Consider the following 15,287-nt stretch of genomic DNA (forward strand, 5'->3'; position numbering starts at 1 on the left):
GTTTTTTTTTTTTGAAGGATGTTTCAGATTTTATTCCATATACCAAAAAAAATGTTCACACTTTTTATGGAAAATACCCGAAATTTGAGAGACCTATAACTTTCACCTTTTCAGATTACACATTAGGCCACTAAACAGCTCGAAATTTCAGGAATTTTCGAATTATTCAAAGACATTTTTGGCATGAATTTTCATAGTCTCTATTACAAAATTCATAGCGTTTTTTTTCCTAAAAAAGTGCAAATTTTATTAGCGAAATTTTCTATAGAAAGAAATTTGAAAAACTAACACATAAGAGATACATATGGGTAGAACGTAGGGGAATGAATAAAATTTTAAGGTGAAATTCCAATGTTTTTCTATACCGCCACTAGCTACAAAGCTATTGCCACTTCAATCTTGGGCGAACTTGTAAGTAATCCCTCATTAAAATGTGACCATCAACCAATTTCATCTAGTTAATTCGATTATTTACTTCCTCAAATCATCTTCGGTCTACATTTAGGCACGATAACTTTAGTTAATTTTGACTAACAGCTTCAGCATTTTGTTTAATTTTTATACTCAGTTGAGCAGAACACATAGATTATATTAACTTCGATTGTATAACGGTTGGTTGTACAGGTATAAGGAAATCGAGATAGATATAGACTTCCGTCCATATATGAAAATCATGAGGATCGAAAAAAAATTTGATTGAGACATGTCCGTCCGTCCGTCCGTTAACACGATAACTTGAGTAAATTTTGAGTTATCTTGATGAAATTTGGTATGTAAGTTTCTGAGCACTCATCTCAGATCGCTATTTAAAATGAACGATATCGGACTATAACCCACTTTTTCGATATCGAAAATTTCGAAAAACCGAAAAAGTGCGATAATTCATTACCAAAGACGGATAAAGCGATCAAACTTGGTAGGTGAGTTGAACTTATGACGCAGAATAGAAAATTAGTAAAATTTTGGGCAATGAGCGTGGTACCGCCCACTTCTAAAAGAAGGTAATTTAAAAGTTTCGCAAGCTGTAATTTGGCAGCTGAGTATGTAATGTTCGGTTACAGTCGAAGTTAGCCTTCCTTGTTCTACTTAGAGTTAATTTAAACAATTTGCCTAAATTGTGTGAATATACCCCTCAAGTCAGGTTAACTCCGAATTAAAAAGTTAACTGGTCGTTCTGCAAGTAGGCCGTAGAGTTCACGATTAATTGAATCAAAAGGTAAATATTTTTTAAAATTTTTTTATATCGAAAATGTGGAGGAGGCTATTGCCCGATTAAGACAATTTTCAATATTCCATACCCAGATGTATGCAATTTTTCTTAGGTTAACTTTTTCGACATTACTAATTCGGTTTCCCTTCTGCCGCTGATAATTTTGATGTCGATGATATTCATATGAATAGGGATCTCACTCAAAAATCTTCAATTTCGAAATTATAAATACCTCGTGGCTTCGCAATTCAATTCCAACCGAACAGTATACTCGATTTACTAATACTTGGCCTTGTAAAAAATGTTATTTGTATTGGTGCATATGGAAAAGGTAGTCAGTTTATCGCGTTTTCTGAACATTGCGAATGTAATAGTTCATCGCTGTTTTGTTCTAAGATATATCTATCTATTGAAAGCTGTATTTATACCGAAGTATTCTTATCATTACAAAGCATATCTCGGCAATCAACTGAAAAACATTTTATGCGCTACGTACATTAACGTATTGAAAAAGGCGCTTCCCTATTCTTCTGTAAAATTCGGTTAACAAATTTCGAATTTTTATACTCACCGTGCTTTGCACACAGAATATATCAACTTTAATTGGATAACGGTTGGTTGTACAGTTATAAAAGAATCGAGATAGATATAGACTTCCAGACTTCAAAATCATCAGTATCGAAAAAAAATTGATTGAGCCTTGTCCGTCCGTCTGTCCGTCTGCCCGTTAACACGATAACTTGAGTAAATATGGAGATATCTTCCCCAAATTTGGTACACGAGCTTATCTGCACCCAGAATAGAATAGATTTGTATTGAAAATGAGCGAAATCGGATGATAACCACGCTCACTTTTTATATATATAACATTTCGAAAAACACAAAAAACCTCATTATTTTGTATATAATACACCTAGAATGTTGAAATTTGAGACTCTTGAAAAAAATTTGAAAAAAAGTTTTAAAATGGGCGTGGCACCGCCCACTTGTGATAAAATCAATTTAACAAATATTATTAATCATAAATCAAAAATCGTTAAACCTATCGTAACTAAATTCGGCAGAGAGTTTGCCTTTACTAAAAGAAATGCGTTGAAGAAAAATCAACGTAGTAGATTAAGGACCACGCCCACTTTTATATAAAGTATTTTTTAAGGGGTTGTGTATGAATAACATATGCTTTATCTTTGCAAACAAGAGCTTTATATCAACGGTATTTCTTTTTCGAAGTGGATTTATAACAATAAATAGGAAAATTTTCAAATTAAAAAAATGGGCGTGGCACCGCCTCTTTTATGGCTAAGCATTTTCAATGTTTCGGGAGCCATAACTCGAAAAAAAATTTACATATCGTAACAAAATTGGGTACACATATTTTCCTTACAGCAGAAAATATTTCTAGAAAAAATGGACGAGATCGGTTAAAGACCACTCCCACTTTTATATAAAAGATTTTTAAAAGGGTCGTAGACTAGAATAATAAGCTATAAGTTAGCAAAAAATAGTTTTGAATCAATGATATTTCACTTATAAAGTTTTACTGTAAGAGGAAATGGAGAGACATTTTTCTTTTAAACGGGCGATGCCACCTGTTATGTAGAAAAATAATTTATCTGAAATAAAATGTACAATTGAAGCTCACGCTGAGTATATAATGTTCGTTTGCACCCGAACTTAGACACATTTACTTATTTATTTTACCTTTTTCAGTATACTAGTACTGTCGAAGATCAACTTTCATATTCATACATAAATAATACTAATAATATTAATTTGTTCATAGCTCAAATAAATTTATATGTTATACTTGGTTAAGCGATATGCGCCGCGAAGGCTCATCGTATGCATAAAAAATGTGTTGATACGAAATTGCTATAATTTCGGGAGAAATAATTTAAATTAATGTTTTTTACAAAAAGTTTAAAGGTAATGTGATACAAAATATTTCAATATTGCATTCATAAGAATTATATCTGGACTAATTTTTTAAACGTAATAACATATCTCCACTTAGAGCTTTATTCGTGATTTAGGCGTCTGAGAAGATTTAACGCTAAATTTTTCGAGTTTTATCATACAAAAATAAATCTCGAAACGCAGAAGATTTAAGTTAAATTATTAATCTTCAATTATTACAAATATTTCACCCACTAATTTCATGAGAAACTTGAAGTCACCAGAGCCTCGGCAAGATTCACCACGGGTAGCTGAGGTTGATATTTGCGCTCCCCCTTGAAAAGGTGACGCTACATAACCCCTTGAGTCAGTTGGATATTCTTGTCGCTTCCTATGACAGGCACACCTGTAGCAAAACTCATACTATTAACTTTGGCGTAACTATTTAATAGGATTTCACTTCGGCCGCGGGGTCTACCCTCGGCAGTGATTGGCAAGCACTCCGAGTGTATTTCTGCCATGAAAGGCTTCACGGTGAAAACTCATCTGCCTTGCAGATGCCGTTCGGAGTCGGAATAAAACAAATAAGAATAACTAATTAGTTTGATTTAAACACGGTTAGTTGTGAAGTGAAATATAGTTGTGAAGTACTACTCCCAAAGTAGTCTAATACAGACCATTTTGCAATACTGTATATTGGAGTTATTTATTCGACAGTTCAGCGGTTCGAACGTTAGCAGAAGTTGCATAGTAATCAGAAATACCCAAAATTCGTAACATTATACTTATATCGGGGTCCTTCATTTCCAATAAGATCCCATTACAATGCGCAATTTGTAGACATAATTTTGAAAATCGTTCGGGAAACGGCTGACGGACCTATTGATGAATGAGTATAGCTTCGATTACCTTATAAGCCTTCCGAAGAAATTTGTTTTCAAATATACATACATGCATATAAATGTTCAATCGCATCTCATCAAATCTCGAGAACAAATGTCATAAAAAGCAAAAATTTTGTTCGATTTAGGCGAAATAAAATTGTCTCACAAACCTGTCTTTCATGTTTCAATGTATGTAAGTTACTAACTTAAAAGTTCACAAATTTTGTTAATTTTCCAAATTTCGCTAGCGAAATAAATTCAACCAAAATTTTCTATTGTGTTTTTCCAAGTTAACTGCAGCCAATTAAATTTAATTTTCACTATCCCCAACAAACTTTAATCGGTGTTAGCTTATCACTAGTATATCGAGTTTCATTGGCGGATGTGATGGTGATTCCAGCGCAGGAAGTCAAATTTACCGCTATTATGAAGCGAAATCATACTCCTTCCTACTCACGCTCAATCTTACTTGGTCTGTGCTCAATTAGTGATATCAAATAATTTAAAAGGAATATTAGCAGTGAATTTGGGGCAGCAAAGAAATATTCAAGTACAGGCAGACATGATATTCTAACTTTTCTATTTAAGGTATGTAGAGGGATACTAAGTGTGATGGTGTTTGCTTAAACTCCTGAGTAAGCACACATCATATCCAATCCTGTATTTTGCGCTGATTTTGTTGAAGGAGCAAACAGTAATACTTGAAAATTTTTTCTCCACAACTAGTCATAAAGTTTTTCTTTGATGACTTTAACTCTCTTGTGAAGGAAAATTAAGTTTTTGGGGCAGGGTTATGTTAGGTTGAATGGGAGTGCAAGGGAACTTTTCACACTTCCACTAGGAGTGAGTACCGTGTGGCGGCACATTCGTCCAGCCAGAGTACTACCTAGTAGAAGAAACGAAAGATCCCCATTGCTAACTCCTTGCTGACGAAAATCTGTGCACTCCGATATTTTATACGTCCTGGGCATCCTCCTCATTCTGCCAGTTTCTGAAGAGGGAGCCTTTTGCGCCACCGTCGGTGTATCAACGCAATAACACAACGACCTAGGATAACACCCATAAGCCCCAGCGGGTTAGGGGACTTAGAATATACCCGCGGTAGGTATGCCTGTCGTAAGAGGTGAATAAAATACCAAATTGATGCAAGGGGTTGTGTAGCGCAACCCTCTCAAGGGGTTGCCAGTGCGATATATAGCTTCTCCAACCCAATTGTCAACCTCACCTACCCATGACGAATTCGGTTTCATTAACAGCCGAGGCTCTGGCGACCCCGAATTCCTGCGGAACTTGGGGTGGGAGGACGTGTTGGCCTAAAAAGTTGCATGCGTTCCCGAGAAGGTCGGGCTAGTACCTTTATGGTGCTTGTTACCGAAACGTACCGGATCTGCATCCGGCAAAGGACCGTGAATATAGATAACACTCCCTAAGGCCTTCGGAGAATGTCCGTATCACTACAACAACAAGAACAACATAACACCCATAAGTACTATCACTGAAAATTTGAGAAGGGAGTTGGTTCCGTTTCTATCCAAACATGGCCATACGGATCTTTAGACCTAGCAATAATCCCGGCTGTTCCACAGCAAGTCCGTTGCCCTTATTTCATATTCCTCGATTTTTCTCATGATATCATCCAGCGATGGTCGTATGGAGCTATCTATCCTACATAAGTTCATTTTGGAAATTTTTCTGACCATCTCATCTGCAAATTCAATTCCTTCAATATAACTGTGCGCAGGGATGCGGAAAATGCGTTGAATGTCTTATAGACACTGGCAATGCTCGACACCTCCGCACGATATCCGACTTTTTTAAGTTGGATTTTAATGCTTTTAAGGTAGCCTGACTGTCGACAAATATCGTTACAATATTCTCTGGGACCGTACTATCCTGGAGCAGTCTGGCTGCTCTTTCTATCCCATAAAAATTCGCATGGAAGAGGCTGCATAAGCCAATATGGCTGATTTACCTGAATATGCTTTGAATTTATTCTAGCTTCAATTCCTTTTTTTCGAGCCGTCTATTTACACTATAATGTCCCTACAACTGTCTAGACCTCCCGACCATTCTTTCCTCGCATTATATCTTATGTTCTGCGCCTGAAAGTCAACAAACGTCGTATTATGGTCAGTGTCAGACGCTAGCTCAGTTATGATCCCGTTTAAGCGTCCCCTTGCCATGTCATCTACTATCATCGCGTGGCCGTATTCGGATGATATGAAAGCCTTATGACAAACGCAAAATAAAGCTTTATAGCTTCAGAGAGGGCGAGGCTCTGGCGACCTCAAGTTCCTCATGTAACCATGTTGGTCAACATCGATAATACTGCCCAAAACCTTAGGGGAGCGTCTTTATCGTTTCTGTAATAACAACGACATGCGCTGCTTACTGCACCTGACATTTCCAGGTAAACTCGAATTTGCACTTTGCTATGCCTCTGTTGATTGCTTTTTTTGTCTATCGTGTTCCACCAGAGTTCATGTCTCGTGGTATTTGTCGAATGACTGTGTTGTACATGCCATGGTTGATATGCGTTGCCAAAGCTATGCTTCAAAACTTCCGCAAAAATATTTATTTCGTCGATATCAATAACTCAAAATAACGCTAATCCAAAAGTTGTTTAAAATATTCAACGAAATAGAGTATGCCTTATATTTAAAGTCTAGACTCCAGAGTGCAAAATCAAATGACTGTCAACGAAGACAAACAATATTTGCATGCCGCAGCAATGCAGCTCTTAAACGTCTCAGCGGATGACAGTTGCTACAAAATGTCCGTTGAGGGAATGACATTTTGTGCTATTCATGCTAAAATTCCCTAAATTGGATTGAGTGGTAGGAGTGTTCCGATATGCAACTGCACTAATACAGATGAAGTAAGAAAATTTATGTATGAGTAGGCGCGACAGCTGATGATTACATACACGAGTGCATAAAAACACATACGTACAGATGATGGTTGGAAGCGCAGGAATAAGTATAGGATGCTGTTTGTATACGTGCATGAATGGAAGTAAACAGGTAGACAGACTCAAATTTTGATTCGGTTTAGAAGTCCTATAGACAATAGATATCGGGAGAAGGAAGAATAGAGAACTAGCAGCCTGCGCCTTGGCAATCACGCTTTTGTTGAAAGCAATAACTTAGAAATGGTAAAAGATTTCGTTTATATGGGAACCAGCAATAATACAAACAACAACATCAACTCTGAAATCCAGCGAAGAATCACTCTTGCCAATAAATACTACCTTGGACTAGGTAGGCGAACGAAAAGTGAACTGCTCTCTCGGCAAACGAAAATTATACTCTGCAAGTCACTTATCGTACCCGTTCTGCTATATGGCGGCGAAGCGTGTACCATGACAACATCAGATAATTCGTCTCTGGGAGTGTTCGATATAAAAGTCTTTCGAAAAGATTTCGGACCCCTACGCGTTAGTGATGGAGTATGCCGTAGAAGATTTAATGATGAGCCGTACGAGCTTTATGCTGGCATCAACATAGTCCAGCAAATCAAAATGCAGGGGCTACGTTTGATTGGCCATGTTATGTGAAGAAAGTATCTTTATCGGAATCCGCCTACGCGAGCAGACGGAAACGGCGGGTTCCACTCCGATGGCAGGACCAGGTGAAAAACGATTTAGATTCCCTTGGTGGGACCAATCGGCGCAAGATAACCTAGGAAAGAGGCGTCTTATTGGGCGGCCATAACAATTTAAGCGGTTAAGCGCCAATTAAGTAACTAAGTAAGTAAGGTCATGCTTTGTAAAGAAACATTAACTCTCTTCCTCATTTAAAAGCTATCCGCTTAAACTTAACCTCCAACTGCCCGAGAAACTCCGAGGCCGCATTTAACATTACTCAGGGTAAGAGTGTGGTGCGCAAGGTGAATTCTATGGCTACTAATACGCTAGTGACGTAAGAATCCATCTTTCTGTTTGCTGAGAAGTATATTCTTTAAATATATGGTTCTTGGGAGAGTGTTCGCATACGGAGAAGGTTGGACCTTTATCGGTGTATTAGTGCAGTACAGACAGTTTAGTCCCTTTTAGAATTGAGTAAGGTAGAGGTGAACCTCTCCGTGTGGACGCTTCAACCTCGGCCTCAGTTAGGGAAGTACTTATATGGTCCCCTTCCCTGCAGTACTGCTTCTTCCGTCTTGTTGCCAGCTACGATTCTATGGTATTCTTATGCTAATGATATGCGGTAAACTGAATTAATTTGAAGAGCCCCTCTGCGTAGGACTGAGGTGAGTGGGTTCGGTACTGCCTGTGCTTCATTGCATCCACCTAAATTTTAGCACCGTATAGGTATACAGGAAATGATGCTAATGAAGTCAGCCAATGGACGAAGCAGGAAACGTGAAGTAGATAAAATGTAAAGTTTTGTTTATTTATGTTTAAATGTTAAAATTTGCAATGTTGTAAATTGAATTCTCCCCGATGAAGATGAAAATATTTTATCGAAACGCGTAGGAGGAAAAGAGAAACCTTGTATTTTGTCTTTAATTTATCGGCCGAAAAGCTCCAAATAATTACGAAGTCAGCTTCCTTTTACATAACCCGGGCCTCGGGTGTTTATCATTAATCTACTAATATTATATATATTGGGCGCAGTCCTCTTGCAGGCCTCCGAGAAATATTAAACCCTACCATATTTTGGACAAAAGGTCAATCATCTATTTCACTTGTCATTCGGCTTTTCGATATTTGTCAAAACGGGCTACGCCGCTAACGACAGGTCTATCGTAAGCCGTACTCTCCCTGACTTGTACCAAGTTCCTAAATACATGAGAGAAAGTGCTAAGTCGTAAGTAGAGACGCGTTTTCAAATAATGGTTCTGACATTGAATCAGTTACCATGGAACAAATATACAGGCCAAAAAATCACATTTACATATAAGAAAACTAGATTTGAAATTAAGACATATAGTTGTTTGTAATAATTGCATTTCGACCTAAAAAACTTATTTATTGCAATTTGGTTTGAAATTTATTGGCGTGAATAGTATTTGCATTTTATTGATAAAAAAGTCGGATGCCATTAGTTAAGCGACCTTTCAAGAAAGAGTTGGGTCAGGTATACCATTTTCATCATATTAGTGCTCCAATATGAAGTACATGCCTTAGCTCTAGCTTTAATTGTAAGTGGTCTATTAAGTAATTTTTTGTAATTTTTCGGAAAGTTCTCATCCCTGGGTGTTCCATGTAGTAATCTTAAGAAGTAGAAGTAAGTGGTCCTGGCCTAGGACATTGTAGGTTAAATTCGAACACATTTTTCTAATGTATAATGAACAGTTGTGTAGTACTGGTATACGCCTTAAATACTATTAAAGTAATCATCAAATCGTCCTCAAGGATTATACCTGTACTTCACATATTTTCATCTAAAAAAATGTAAAAATTATATGAAAATATTGCGATTTGAAACGTATTCTTCGGAATGGCTTAATTTGCTGCTTTTTCACTTCTCATAGATTTTAGAAAGTAAAGTTAAATCCCATTTATAACTCAAAAAAATTATTATGTTTAGGTTTGAAATTCCTCATATATGTTATCATTCCTGTAGGAATTTATAATTACTATACGGACCCGTGCACATATTGCGCAACAAATATAATAGTCTCATATCAAATATCAACAGAAACCAGATGCGCTATCAATCAACCTTCTACCAATAAAAATTTACATGCGCTTGCGCTGTCATCTGGCGAATGTTAGCAACTGCCGTTAATGCAGTGTTAGTTCTAATCGAATATTCACAATAGTGCCATAGTACAAATAGATTTCTTTGTGTGCTCAAAATCGGTTTTTTAACAAATTATTTTTATAAAATATAGCTAAACAAAAGCACTACGACCAGTAATGCCCAAAGCTCGCTAATAGCACGAATCTCGCTCTTTATGACCAAAACTTTATTTATAGCTTTGGGTTCCAAATAAGCAGGTCCCTGCACATAAACACAGCAATTGGAAATAATATATAACATCCTGAAGCCTTCCGCAATGCGTCGTGTTTTCTGGGCATGGGAAAATGTTGTATTTATTGCTAGGTGGTTACCCTAATATCGATAACACATGTCACATTCACCGAAATTCATAATTTGCTTTTGCTTATTGATAGCAAAGGGGGATATTTTCAGTATTGCCATCGAAAATACTCCAAACTCATATCAAATTAAGAAAGTGATTTTGGAAACTATTCATTATTAAACCTAATTTATTAAGTTAATTCTTTACCATCTAATTAATGCACATTAAGATCCCGTCTGTCTTGTTTTTATGTCTTCAACAGTATTCATATCGACCAATGTATGCATAAAAGTTTGCAATATTGCTTCTGTCACTGCTGTTACAATTACAATTTGCTGTTTGCTATTGTTTTCATTTCAACCGCGACAGTTTTATTGTTGTTGACAATTTTTTTTTATTGTTGGCTTGGTTTTTTTTTTTAACTTCTCGTTTTCATTGTTTAAATTGCAGCGTTTTCTTTTTATTATTTTCTATGATAACTCTTTTCATCTGTCAACTGAAAATATGAGTTCATGAAAACGATTTCGGTTTGATATCCTCAAGTGATTTCAAAAGGGAGTAGAAAACAAATGGGCTTGCTTTTTAATAAAAGCCTACAAAAAAAATGAAAGTTCTTTAAAAAGTAAATATGTTGGTAACAGTTTTTTATAACGGTAAGAAATAACAGTAGATTTGGGTTTTTGTTAATATCTGCATATATCTAAAGCGCTGGAAGTAGGTTGGACGTTAGTCCCAATATTTAAAATTTTGTTGACATTAACGAGTTGAAAATTAATTCTGGCCAGCAAAATGTTTGATTTGAATTGTAAATTAAAATTTTTCAACCCCAGTGCAAAATCTGTGTCTCGTTTTGCCGTAAAGAAAGAAAATTCATACGGACTTAATAGCTTTTATAGGTTTCATATGCAAGAACATCAATCCAAAAAAATCTTAATACAAAAATGTTTTTTAAGCGGGGTCGCCTCTCTGCAAAACCAATGCAAAATTCCATCTATATTGCAGATGTCGCTCGCTGTTGTCACAAAAATGTAGACAAAATCAATTTCACGAATTTGAAGAAACAACCAAAAAGCAGCATGGCGCAAGTTTTAAGAGAAGTTCTGCCCAAATTGCAAGGGTTGCCGAGAGATTGAGGTTTTCCAGGGCTCGTGAAACAAATACTGGGATCAAGGTTAGGTTAAACTGGCTGGTCGATACAGATTTCACATAGATTGAATGTGTCCATAGTGTTACCATAATTTGTTTGACGACCACACGGAAGAAACCCTATCGGGTACCAGGATTTATGTAGTAGAATAACTCCGTTCATTTGACAAATACCGGAAGTTTTCTGGGAATTTGCTTAATTGCGGTCTTGAGATCTGGCAACTCTGCCACCACTTATAACAGGAAACTTGACCTGGCGAGCGCAGCACACGAAAACAGAACGTTCTCAACCATTTCCTCTTGCAGCTCGCACTTCGTGCAATTATTGACCGACGGGTGTGATGGTAGCGTGCTTTGCCTACCACACCGAAGATTCTGGGTTCACGCCCCTGGAAAAGAAACATCAAAATTTTAGAAATAAGCTTTTTTCAATTAGAAGAAACACAGAAGGCAGTATCCAATAAGTATCGTGAGCCTTAAGTCTTCTCTCTTCAGAGGTATGAACTACGTTGTGAGTCTAATATCGTAGGCTCTGCACACGATCGTAGAAATATATAGTCTGTACTGCTTTTTCTGTAAACAAGGAACTCATAATAAAATGTGGGAATGAAAATTGCCGTAAATACCCAATGTAGGGTTTGGAATATTACTTTTTTTCATCCAATTTTTCAGCCCATATAATAACTCTGGTAATGCTGCATTGAAAAGTTAAGTTAAGTTTGTTAAATTCCAGGAATAGCAATTGAGTGTATGAGATGTCAAACTATATATAATCATAAGTCACTTAAGCTTAGGTAAATTTTGGTAATATATCAAACATTTACAAATGCGTGAGATCTTTTACCGAGAGCCATCAGGCATATCTATGAACAGATTTATAACTAGTTAAGCAAGATTAGGTTATCCTTCGACGAATTATGTATGTTGACGGTATTTGGTTGTCGTCATACAGAAAAACCGGATGAAGTACCAGGATTTATGTTATTTAATACCTCCGTTTACTTGGAAAATAGTAAAAGTTGTTAAGAACCCAGCTAAAGCTGCCTCGATAACTAAAACGCCACCTCCTCTAACAGCTACACAGCATGTAAATAATTATGTTGTCCTGCAGCGTGCACCTCTCACACCTGTTGTCATAAATAAGGCCCAATTCAAAAGCATATGACCCAGAAGATAATACGATGTAAGTATGTCCATTATGAGACGTAACTCTTCCCTCCTTAAAGTTAGTAGGCCCATGATTTTCGATGTTTTCAGCCCCATGTTTCAGTCTACGCCCTGGCTACTTGATTGATCATATGCCGCTCCTGTCACGTTTTCATCTTACCCCAATTGAGACGTAAATAATAAATTTAAAACTATATGGGCTGATATACTTCCGAGGGCACTTAGGACGAGTTTCCACACCAATTTTTGTCTAGCTGCTCCTTAATTTTTCATAAAAATTGGCGAAAGACATGACTTACATATTATATGCCGCCTCCGAGCGGTGCCTTTAACCAAATAATTTTTTGCTGAGAAGCTTTTAATGACAGAAATACATTCGGACTGCTTGCCAAACCACGACGAAGAGCGACCGCGCTAGACATTTTTGTTCTACTTGCGAATTCCGCCGTAATGTTACCGAGTACTGCAATCTTCTTTACTACTCTCTGTGCATCCTTCTTTCCTTTTCATTGCCTTATAACCTATTATGACCGGGAACTCAGTAAAGATGACTGGTTTGCACTCCAGATGGATGAAGTGCTATGTCTCTTCAACTATAGGCATTCATTGGATGTAATACGCAAAAATAACTTTCAATCTCTATACAGTAGAAGTCACTTAAGGCCAGTTGTAGGACGTAAAATAGTGTGTCGTTAGAAAACCCGAATTGGTCAAAGTAGGTCTTGATAGGAATGCATTCAGCCAGCATATTACGCCGCCATTTCAATATAATGAAATAATATGTTAGGCATTAAATCTTTGAAATTTATAAAGTGCTCACCCAAAAAAATATAGTTACTAAGCTGAATAAATAATGCTTCTATGGTACCAGCTTTAATGCCCGGATAGTAAAATTAGTTTTCTCTAACCGACTTTGTCAGATTATACATATAACTGAAGGCAATGGAAACAGATTATCAAACACTTGCAGGTATAAAAACAAAGATCAGCAGACAAAATGTCATCAGTGCACTAAAAAGTCCATTACTCACACACACACACACACACACATACATATTTGTGGGCATTTAAACATTTAATAGTGTGCGAAGCACATTTATAACGATATTGAAATGATAATGTCGCCGTAACTTGTTCAGCGTATTTTTAGTCTACTTTCCGGCGCGCAACCGCGTGCAAGTAACACAAAAAAACACATATTGCAAAATGAAACGAAACGGATGTGAGCGATATGAGTGCGAGTATGAACTCACATATACATATACAAATGGTAAAAGCGTGAATACCCAACAAAAATTTAAACCTTATTTCAAGTTCATTTCATCTGTAGTTAAAAAAGACGCACAGTATTAAAACTAAAGTCCATATATTAGTTGTATAATGCTTATGTATGATGTGAAATAGTGATTAGAGGCATATCGTTTTCTACAATGAATCAACTCACAACCATAAAGAAAACACTGTGCCAATGTGAAAGGCAAGCGGTAGAAGAAGTTGAAATGGTCCCGATATAGTTCAGAAAGGGTTTTGAAAACAATTCCTAAATGATCGCTAAATAGTTTTAAAATTGCAAAAGCTCCTGGGAATTGCAAAAGCATTTGAGAATGTTCTACAGACAGTCTAATACAGAAAACAACTCCGAAAGTACTTAAAAATAGGTCTGAAACTATCTGAAATTAATTTTCAAATCAACTCCATATAATCGCGAAATCTTTCAGAACTCATCATATGTTAGACTGGTTGGCAGTCACCATAGCAGAGGTGGCTCACTTCGACAACATGAAGATCCATTATGATACCTTATAAGATAACGGTAACGCGAACTATAGCTATTTAGAGAACTATTGCGCGACAACTATGTCGTTTCTAATAAGACTTATCGCGACTATGGATAGGTCCTTCGGATGATGTGTGGCTAGACCCAAATACTTTCACTCAGTTCTGTTGAAATATGGATAGCACAGCAGCATAGTCGGTGACTCCAACTTGTAATTCTACATAAAACTGCAGCAAAAAGGGTTTTCCAATATATTGATAAGTACCGAATGGATTCCCATTGGACAGTACCAGTAAACCACCAAACACCTTTGATATATGAGTCTTGGTGAGACCAGTAATTTCAGCTTACAGCTTGCTATTCTGTTTCGCTCAGCCCAGCATTTTCTTAGCTGACTCAAGCCCCATTTGTAGACAAGCAGAGCACAGAAGGTCAAGTGTACCTTACATTCATTTAAGTCATGTATATTGATATGTCCCAGGTCTCAGATGATATTAATACTCGCGACGATGTCAGGAATTTCCATATCATCATCGATCGCACCACAGTGAAATTTATTGATTTAAGCTATTGTAGTAGATATTGAATTCTCTTACCGTAGTAGCACCAAGCAGCATCCACTCCACCGCAACCTTAATCCGTCAACTTCCGCTTGGAAGACACTGAAGTGATCCAGCCTTACGTTGATGCGCAAACAAAACATCCCTTCTCTAACGTTCCCGACAACTTTGACCCAACTATAAGCCAGTTTACCAGTCGACTGAGCCATATAAATTCCTTCCCCCACTCCTCTTTTGAAGACATAGCTGTTTTGAAAGTTGCTGTTTTTGTCACACGCTTATTTGTCTTGTCTGCGATGAAGTCACGATTGGTAAGAATACTGGAATACCCTAGATGAGGAAGCCGAAAGCCCATGTGAGGAATCTGGATCAGTGCCCGGGCCGCAGCAGCCTTGCCCATATCCATCGGATGTATGTTCAAAACTATTTATAAACCAATCTAAAAAAATCTTACAAAAGCTGTTTGAAATGAATCCAAAGTGTTAGGAAAATATTCCCTTAATAATCAAGAACCAGTCAAAATATATGAAGTAATCCTAAAATGGTCCCAACACATGACGGAACGGGACATTCCTATTTTATGCTGACTTCGAAAGGCAGAAATACGCACGGAG

General features: G+C 37.0%; 1 long non-coding RNA gene across 1 annotated transcript in view; it reads right to left on the reverse strand.

Annotated features, from left to right (window-relative positions):
- The window catches only part of LOC137248978 (uncharacterized), an 88,602-nt gene extending 73,756 nt beyond the window's left edge, over window positions 1-14,846 (reverse strand). The window contains exon 1 of the long non-coding RNA XR_010952228.1: window positions 14,710-14,846. This is a non-coding gene — a long non-coding RNA (uncharacterized lncRNA). The remainder of the gene's footprint in view (window positions 1-14,709) is intronic.
- Between the last annotated feature and the right edge of the window lie 441 nt (window positions 14,847-15,287).

Source organism: Eurosta solidaginis, chromosome 4 (genome assembly GCF_040869045.1).
Source record: "Eurosta solidaginis isolate ZX-2024a chromosome 4, ASM4086904v1, whole genome shotgun sequence".
Classification (NCBI taxonomy): Eukaryota; Metazoa; Arthropoda; class Insecta; order Diptera; family Tephritidae; genus Eurosta; species Eurosta solidaginis.